We start from the raw sequence: 9,878 nt of genomic DNA on the forward strand, positions 1-9,878 counted from the left end.
CTTGTGGCTCTGGAGCTGCATGTGGCGCTTTCATCCCTCTGCTGCAGCTCCCTGTCCCCAGTCGGCACCACAATTTTGACAGGAGCTTCCGGTTGGAGGGAGGGAGCACTGCATGCCAAGAGAAGACTCTGGCAAGGGTCTTCTGCAAGTAGAAAAAATAGGAACCCCCTTTGGTGGGAAGGTAACAGCATTCCGTGCACCTTCGGCATTTACTCATGCAGGCCACATGACCACGGAGACGTCTTTGGACAGCGCTGGCTCTTTGGCTTTGAAACAGAGATGAGCACCGCCCCCTAGAGTCAGGAATGACTAGCACGTATGTGCAAGGGGAAACTTTACCTTATCATTGTTTCCTTCACTTGTTCATCTTCCATCTTAATACTTAGTAAATAACTATATAATAATTTTATTAATTTTCCAACTGTTCGTTCCTAAGAGTATAAATGAACTGTTGCAAGTCAAGAACTATCTGTATTTTTGTACGCTCTAATCTGAGGGGGTTTTTCTTGACGCTTGTGTCTGGCGTCCATCATTGGCTTCGGTACTAGGCTCAGACTCAAATTGGGGACAACATACCCCATGAAAAAAACTGATATTTTAAGATCCAATTCGAAGGGAGGATTCACCCTCCATGAAGCTATTTTACAACTTATAGATACATATTATAACAGTAACACAGTCATATGTATTTATATATTTCTAAGTTTGTAAAGGTCTATTGTGAAGTTTATTGGGGGGGACAACAAATGATGGCACACAAGAGATTTTCACACATACAGGTAAGGAATAACAGCATTTGGATGACTTATGTCAAGGAATACTTCATTAATTTAGAATTGCAGTTTGCTATCTGTACCACTAGTGATTTATTGTATATAATGGAACTTTTATTGACTATCTTGCATTGCAACTTTTTCCCTACACCATGACAAACTGCAGGGCTACAAATTTAATCCATAAGGATTTGAAGGTATGTGACACCAATAAATATTGTAAATCATATTTTATTATAAAATTATTAAAATAATAATGTAGACAAGACCCAGTTTGGTCAATGGGTTAGGTCACCAGGCTAGAAACCCAAGGCTCTTGAGCTCTAGTCCCCCTTTAGCCATGAAAGCCAGCCCCTCTCTCAGCCTAACCCACCTCACAGGGCTGTTGTGGGGAAAATAGGAAGAGGAAGGAGTGTTAGGTATGTTTGCTTCCTTGAGTTATTTATAAAAATGATAAAAGGTGGGATTAAAAAAAACTAACACCTGAAGAAAACCATAGTACTGAAGAAACCTTACCACACAACTGTGATAGCATATGGTTATTACAAAAGTGGCAAGGTCCATAGAAATATTTTTTAACCTCACCATTAGGACATTTTCCAGGTTATTAGGTGGGAAATGTTAGGAAACTGCCTCCATGCAAGGCACCCTGTTTATGACCTTGAAAGGGCTACCGAGCCAGAGGAGTCTTTCCACGTGTTTCTACTTTCTCAAGATGCGCCTTCAGCAATTCAAGGGCGAACTCTTCCAATTTTCCGCTCACACATGGGCGCATCGCAAGCACGAAGGGCTTCGTTAGCAGCAGGGCTCCAAAAAAAAAAACCACAACCACCAACCTCTTGCCTTTCGCCCCACGCCGAGTGGGATAGGAACGCGATCGAGGGGAAAGCTTTTTCTGAGTAAGTTCTACGCTTAAGTTAGCTCATGGCGGATTCCCCCGACCTGCGCGCCCAGTGAGAGATTCAGCTTGCCCAAAATAGTAGCGCTTGCGGGCACCACAGCCCTTTTCTTTTTCCACCAGGGGAAAACCCCATCCCTGCCTCTAACCACGCGGCCTCTGGAAGAAAAGGGAGACGCGGCAATCCGACGACTTGGCAGCGTCCACCGTGGGAAGAAAGCGGGTGGGAGAAACGTGGGGCGGAAGCAGAGAGAAAGAGCACGAGAGTGGCAGAGTGTCGCCTAAGGGCTTTATCCACCAGCCCATAACCACGGGGGTCCGGGGGGGGGGAGCACTCGGAGGTAGAGGAGGAGGACCGGTGGGGGGGTGGGATGCGTTCCGTGCACGCGTGTGGAACCCTAGAGGGCACTGGATTCTCTTTTTTTTTACCCTCGAGCGCGCGGCAGCAATGCCTGGACTTCGTCCGCCCGCCCGCTCGCGCGCCCCCTTCTCCTCCTCCCCCTCCCCTGCACATTCTGTGTCCCGGGTGGCCGCAGCAGCTCCTCGGGGGCCCCAGTGTCCTTGTGCGGAAATGACACACGGTCCCGTCACGTCACGCGAGAGCGGAGCGCGCGGACCCTCACGCACACAAGATACACGCGCGCACACACTCACACACGCACGAAAGCGCCAAGGGGGAGGGAAAGCCGGGGGAAGCCAGACACGGCCGTTCTTTTTTTTTTCTTCTTTTACATTTATTTATTTATTTTTAAAAAAACACCCACAAACCCACCCGAGACCAAGTGTCTCCCACCCTCCTTTTTTCCACAGTGCCTAAGGCGGAGCCAGGTAAGCCCCCTTCCCTCTTCCCCAACTTTCTCAGCTCGGGCCCCGAGGCGCCCACCCTCTCTCCCTCCCCGCGCGTTATCTCGTTGCGGGTGCGCTGCCGGGATGACTCGCTCCGCGGCTCGGAGAGAGCGGGCGCGTCGGGCGGTCTCCCCTGCTGGCGCAGAGCTGCTGTGGGAGCCATGGCCGGGTTCTCGCGGCCGAGCAGCCCTGCCGCCACCGCCACCTTCGGTCAGTGGGAGGGGGGGAGGAAAGAGTATTTCCCCTCCTCCTGCCGGACTTCCAGCTCCCCCACAGAGGGGGCGTCTTCCGCGGGGTTGTAGGGGGCGAGGAAAGCAAAGCCTTGTGGCAGCTGCCGCAAGCAACGGGAAGGGAGCCTCTCTGCTAGGAAGGGCCGGTCGGGGAAAGGTGCTTCAGCGGGTAAGCAGCGAGCCCGGCCGTGGCCCCAGCCCGCCTTCTCTCCTTTCCAGTTTGCTTCAAGTCCCACCGCCGCCGTCCCCGTTGCCTAGAAACTGCTCCTCGGATGGCAACGGGGATCCTCTTTTTTGCGACTGCTGGCGGGCCCTGGGGGCTGGCACCGTGGCTGCTGCGCCTGCCGACGGCGGCACTGTGGCCAATTAAGTTCTTTAAAGTTTCTCTGCTTGCCAGTCAAGTTTGCGAGGGAAAGAGAATGTGCCCCTCCGGTCGGCCATTTGAGTGGGTGGGTGGGTGGAAGAAAGAAAGAATAGCCACGTGACCCGAAGCGCTGTCTCGCAATAGTATAAAGGGAGGGGGGTGCTGAGGTTACTTTAGCCAAAGGTTTGGGGCAGCCATGACTGAGAATCTACAGACTTTTAGGTAACTTTACCTTAGTGGATCAGTTTTCCTGACCTAAATAGTTCTTTCAGGATAAGTGGTGGCCTTTTTAGTCCTCATGGTCCAATTGGCCAGAGACTTAAGAAGTAACATAGAGAGCAGAACAAGGTGGATTTTAGTCCTCATGGTCCAATTGGCCAGAGACTTAAGAAGTAACATAGAGAGCAAGGTGGATTTTAGTCCTCATGGTCCAATTGACCAGAGACTTAAGAAGTAACGTAGAGAGGAGAGCAAGGTGGATTTTAGTCCTCATGGTCCAATTGGCCAGAGACTTAAGAAGTAACATAGACAGCAGAACAAGGTGGATTTTAGTCCTCATGGTCCAATTGGCCAGAGACTTAAGAAGTAACATAGAGAGCAGAACAAGGTGGATTTTAGTCCTCATGGTCCAATTGGCCAGAGACTTAAGAAGTAACGTAGAGAGCAGAACAAGGTGGATTTTAGTCCTCATGGTCCAATTGGCCAGAGACTTAAGAAGTAACATAGAGAGCAGAACAAGGTGGATTTTAGTCCTCGTGGTCCAATTGGCCAGAGACTTAAGAAGTAACATAGAGAGCAGAACAAGGTGGATTTTAGTCCTCATGGTCCAATTGGCCAGAGACTTAAGAAGTAACATAGAGAGCAGAACAAGGTGGATTTCAGTCCTCATGGTCCAATTGGCCAGAGACTTAAGAAGTAACATAGAGAGCAGAACAAGGTGGATTTCAGTCCTCGTGGTCCAATTGGCCAGAGACTTAAGAAGTAACATAGAGAGCAGAACAAGGTGGATTTTAGTCCTCATGGTCCAATTGGCCAGAGACTTAAGAAGTAACAGAGAGAGCAGAGCAAGGTGGATTTTAGTCCTCGTGGTCCAATTGGCCAGAGACTTAAGAAGTAACATAGAGAGCAGAGCAAGGTGGATTTTAGTCCTCGTGGTCCAATTGGCCAGAGACTTAAGAAGTAACATAGAGAGCAGAACAAGGTGGATTTTAGTCCTCATGGTCCAATTGGCCAGAGACTTAAGAAGTAACATAGAGAGCAAGGTGGATTTTAGTCCTCATGGTCCAATTGACCAGAGACTTAAGAAGTAACGTAGAGAGGAGAGCAAGGTGGATTTTAGTCCTCATGGTCCAATTGGCCAGAGACTTAAGAAGTAACATAGACAGCAGAACAAGGTGGATTTTAGTCCTCATGGTCCAATTGGCCAGAGACTTAAGAAGTAACATAGAGAGCAGAACAAGGTGGATTTTAGTCCTCATGGTCCAATTGGCCAGAGACTTAAGAAGTAACGTAGAGAGCAGAACAAGGTGGATTTTAGTCCTCATGGTCCAATTGGCCAGAGACTTAAGAAGTAACATAGAGAGCAGAACAAGGTGGATTTTAGTCCTCGTGGTCCAATTGGCCAGAGACTTAAGAAGTAACATAGAGAGCAGAACAAGGTGGATTTTAGTCCTCATGGTCCAATTGGCCAGAGACTTAAGAAGTAACATAGAGAGCAGAACAAGGTGGATTTCAGTCCTCATGGTCCAATTGGCCAGAGACTTAAGAAGTAACATAGAGAGCAGAACAAGGTGGATTTCAGTCCTCGTGGTCCAATTGGCCAGAGACTTAAGAAGTAACATAGAGAGCAGAACAAGGTGGATTTTAGTCCTCATGGTCCAATTGGCCAGAGACTTAAGAAGTAACAGAGAGAGCAGAGCAAGGTGGATTTTAGTCCTCGTGGTCCAATTGGCCAGAGACTTAAGAAGTAACATAGAGAGCAGAACAAGGTGGATTTTAGTCCTCGTGGTCCAATTGGCCAGAGACTTAAGAAGTAACATAGAGAGCAGAACAAGGTGGATTTTAGTCCTCATGGTCCAATTGGCCAGAGACTTAAGGAGTAACATAGAGAGCAGAACAAGGTGGATTTTAGTCCTCATGGTCCAATTGGCCAGAGACTTAAGAAGTAACGTAGAGAGCAGAACAAGGTGGATTTTAGTCTTCATTGTCCAATTGGCCAGAGACTTAAGAAGTAACATAGAGAGCAGAACAAGGTGGATTTTAGTCCTCATGGTCCAATTGGCCAGAGACTTAAGAAGTAACATAGAGAGTAGAACAAGGTGGATTTTAGTCTTCATGGTCCAATTGGCCAGAGACTTAAGAAGTAACATAGAGAGCAGAACAAGGTGGATTTTAGTCTTCATTGTCCAATTGGCCAGAGACTTAAGAAGTAACGTAGAGAGCAGAGCAAGGTGGATTTTAGTCCTCATGGTCCAATTGGCCAGAGACTTAAGAAGTAACATAGAGAGCAGAACAAGGTGGATTTTAGTCCTTATGGTCCAATTGGCCAGAGACTTAAGAAGTAACATAGAGAGCAGAACAAGGTGGATTTTAGTCCTCATGGTCCAATTGGCCAGAGACTTAAGTAACGTAGAGAGCAGAGCAAGGTAGATAGGGAGCTCAGAGGAGCAAGCACAGAGGTATAACTTCAAGGCTAACATTTATAACAAGTGGGCCTGTTCTACCCATAGTTAGAACCTGCCGTAAAGGCGAACCTGCTGAAAGGATACTGCAGGATGGTGCTGGCAGAAATAGGGACTTGGTAAGGAAGATTGAAAGCAGTGGGGTCAATTTGAGATGCTGCTGACTCCAGAGAACAGGAGACCGAATGAACAAGCCTAGTTGATGCTCTACTGCGCCCAGTTGCTGAAGCGTCTGTGCATTGTTTTGATAGGGCAGAACAGCCGTGAGGGTTGAGTATCCTGGACCCGCTTTCAGTTGCCACACTTCATACAACACATGGAGCCGAGGTGGCGCAGTGGTTAGAGTGCAGTACTGCAGGCTACTTCAGCTGACTGCTAGTTCTGCAGTTCGGCTGTTCAAATCTCACCGGCTCAAGGTTGACTCAGCCTTCCATCCTTCCGAGGTGGGTGAAATGAGGACCCGGATTGTTGTTGGGGGCGATATGCTGACTCTGTAAACCGTTTAGAGAGGGCTGAAAGCCCTATGAAGTGGTATATAAGTCTAACTGCTATTGCTATTGCTAAAGTAGAGAGTAGAGTAGAGTAGAGTAGAGTAGAGTAGAATATTGGAATAGAATAGAATAACAGAGTTGGAAGGGACTTTGGAGGTCTTCTAGTCCAACCCCCTGCCTAGGCAGAAAGCCCTATACTGTTCCAGACAAATGGCTATTCAACATCTTAAAGACTTCTAGTGTTGGGGCATTCACAACCTCTGGAGGCAATATATAAGTCTAACTGCTACATAAGCAAACAACTTGCCCCTTTAGTTCATTGCCCCTTATCGGTCTTGCTGTCCTGAATTCTTTGTACTATCGGCTCAACAGGTGCAAGCTTTTCAGCTGCGGCTGAGATTAGATTTCCACGAGAAGGTGAAGAAAATATGATAAGAGTTGCTGCTTGAGGCTCCCCAATAGGGATCTGCATTAGCTTTTACAAGGAGTAGGACACATTTTAATTTCCTTAGGAAGCCATGAAAATTTCACGTGGCAGAAAAAGCATCTTTTGCTTCCTTGCTTGCTTTTGGTACATAGAGATAGTGTTATTCTGACTAAGCAAGTGAATGTGGCACTTCTTGCAACAGCCATTTCATTTGGTGATCAGATAGGCACACAGTAGCTATCGTTATCGGTTCCACCACAAAACCGCGGTAGAATAAAGCGCGCTCGACGAAAGCGCGTACGTGACGTCATCACAGCGCGACGAAAACATCGCGCTGTGAGCAGTACATTTAAAATTAAAGCGAAAACCTTACCCTAACCCCCCCAAACCTAACCCTAAACCTAACCCTTAACCTAACGCTAACTTTTAACCTAACCCTAACCCTAACGCTTAACGTAACCCTAAACCTAACCCTAACCCTTAACCTAACCCTAAACCTAACCCTTACCTTTATGTGAATCGGCTTGCTTTAATTTTATTTTAATTTTAATTTAATTTATTTTTAATTTTTTTCATCGCGCTGATGATGATGTCACGTACGCGCTTTAATCGGGCGCGCTTTAGTGGACCGCGGTTTTGACGGGTCACGATCGTTATCACTACCGGAGAGAGAACAATGTTTTGTTGGGTACACAAAGCTACCTGGGAATTCCTTTGCTGTGACAGCTAACGTTCGTGAGCATCCCTTATTCAGGGAAATACCAGTGGTAGGGTAATTGGAGTGGCAAGGGAAGTAATATTATTTATTTATTTATTTATTAAAATTTATATGCCGCCCAATCCTGAAGGACTCCGGGCGGCTTACAAAAGAAGAAAGAAGAAAATGATCTAAAATTTTTTTAAAAAATATATTTTTTAAATATTATTTTGTAGAGGAAAACAGTTGAGAGTTTTGAAATACTGGTTTAATAGATAAATGGGTGTGCATTTAGATCAGCGGTTCTCAACCTGTGGGTCGCGACACCTTTGGGGCGGGTCAAATGACCTTTTCACAGGGGTCGCCGAGGAGCCTCCTGCAGAGAGGCTGGCGAGAAGCCGGCCCGAAGGGAAGGAGCGGCTCAGGTTCCCCGCGCAGGTGCCGGAAGACTGATGGGCTTCCCAGCAGGCCAATCCAGCCGGCCTCCCATGTGGGCATTTTTCAGCGGTTGTTCCTATCCGGGAGCTCCTACCTTCACTGGGGTTGAGCTGCATCAAAGGGGGAGGCTTGGGCAGAGAGAATGGCAATGGCTGAGGAGAGGCTGCGGCGGCTGCCGAGTCTCCACCTGCCATCGCTTCCCACCCCCCCTCAGCATATTATGTCCCATAGTCTAAAGAACATATTAGCCTTTTTCCATTAACAGTTACGTCAAATCCTGGTGACATTTCAGCCATCTGTTCTATTCTATTGGAATAAAATTAGAAAATGCTTATTTACTGTCAAGCAATGACAAATGAGTATACCTTTATACACAATAACCTCATAGTCATTGAGTAAGTAAAGAGTTCCCATTGATAGTTTGATATCAGACATGATTTTCCTTACTACCGTGTTTCCCCGAAAAACCATGCCACATTTTTCGGGTGGGCAAAAATATAAGCCCTCCCCCCCAAAATAAGCCCCCTGGATAACCCCCCTCCAGCCAGGCAGAACGCCGCTCACCAACCTAGCGGTATCCTGAAGATGCCAAGCCGTGGGGACGGGGTGGTGGTGGCAGAGGTGCTCACGTTGCTTGGCGCCTTCGGGATACTGCTAGGTTGGTGAGCGGCACAGTGCCGAGCTGGAGAAGGGGGTTGCCGGGCGGCTGCTCGCTTGGGAGCGAGTTCCCAAAGAGCTGGGCACAGGAGCAAACAGCTGTTCGCTCCTGTGCTCGGCTCTTTGAGAGCTCGCTCACCATGAAGCGACCACGCTCACAAGCAGCCACCCGGCAAAACCCCTTTCCAGCCAGGGACAGCACCATTCACTGACCTAGGGGTATCGCCAAGCCGCATGAGCGCCTGTTCGCCGCCGCCTGGCTCCTGCGGCTTGGCAACTTCGAAATGCCTCTAGGTCAGTGAATGGCTCTCTGCACGGCTGGAGAGGGCCGTTGCGTGAGCGGCTTTTCTGTTCCCCGCTCGTGCTTCTCCCAGCCTCATGATGCCCTGGCCCAACTCTCCCTGTAGAGACAGGGCACCTCCGCTGCTGCTGCCAGCCCAGCATGGCTTTTTTGGTGGCTTCCAAACCGAGTTTTCTGACAGTGGACGCTCTGGGCGTATGTTCTATGGTTGTACACTCTAGGAGTATGCTCTATGGGCCGACTGCTAGCAGAGTGTACTCCCACAGTGTACAACCATAGAGTGTACGCCCAGAGCGGCCACCGCCAGAAGAGTTGGTTTGGAAGCCACCAAAAAAGCCATGCTGGGATGACAGTGGCAGCGGTGGTGTCCTAGCTTTGCAGGGAGAGTTGGGGCAGGGCATTCTGAGACTTGGAGGCACGTGAGCGGGAGCGGAACAGCCACTCGCTCAACCTCCCTCTCCAGCTGTGCAGAGAGCCATTCACTGACCTAGAGGCATTTTGAAGGCGCCAAGCTGCAGGAGCCAGGCGGCGGCGAACAGGCACTCACATGGCTTGGCAATATCCCTAGGTCAATTAATGGTGCTGTGCCCAGCTGGAAAGGGGGTTTGCCGGGTGTCTGCTCGTGAGCGTGGTCACTTCATGGCTGCTGTGTTGCACTGCTGTGACAATGCAACACAACAGTTTGCTCCTGTGCCCGGCTCTTTGGAAGCTTGCTCGCCATGAAGCAACCATGCTCACAAGCAGCCACCCGGCAAACCCCCTTTCCAGCCGGGGACAGCACCATTCACTGACCTAGGGGTATCGCCAAGTTGCGCAAGCGCCTGTTCGCCACTGCCTGGCTCCCGCAGCTTGGCACCTTCAAAATGCCTTTAGGTCAATGATTGGCTCTCTGCACGGCTGGAGAGGGGGGTTACGCGAGCGGCTTTTCCGCTCCCCGCTTGTGCGTATCCCAGCCTCACGATACTCTGGCCCAACTTTCCTTGCAGAGCCAGGGCACCTCTGCTGCCACCGCCATCCCAGCATGGCTTTTTCAGTGATTTCCAAACCGAATCTTCCAGCAGTGGCTGCTCTAGAC

The sequence above is a fragment of the Thamnophis sirtalis genome, unplaced genomic scaffold, assembly GCF_051295495.1.
Source record: "Thamnophis sirtalis isolate CommonGarterSnake01/CBP01778 unplaced genomic scaffold, rThaSir2_p1.2 scaffold_4, whole genome shotgun sequence".
Classification (NCBI taxonomy): Eukaryota; Metazoa; Chordata; class Lepidosauria; order Squamata; family Natricidae; genus Thamnophis; species Thamnophis sirtalis.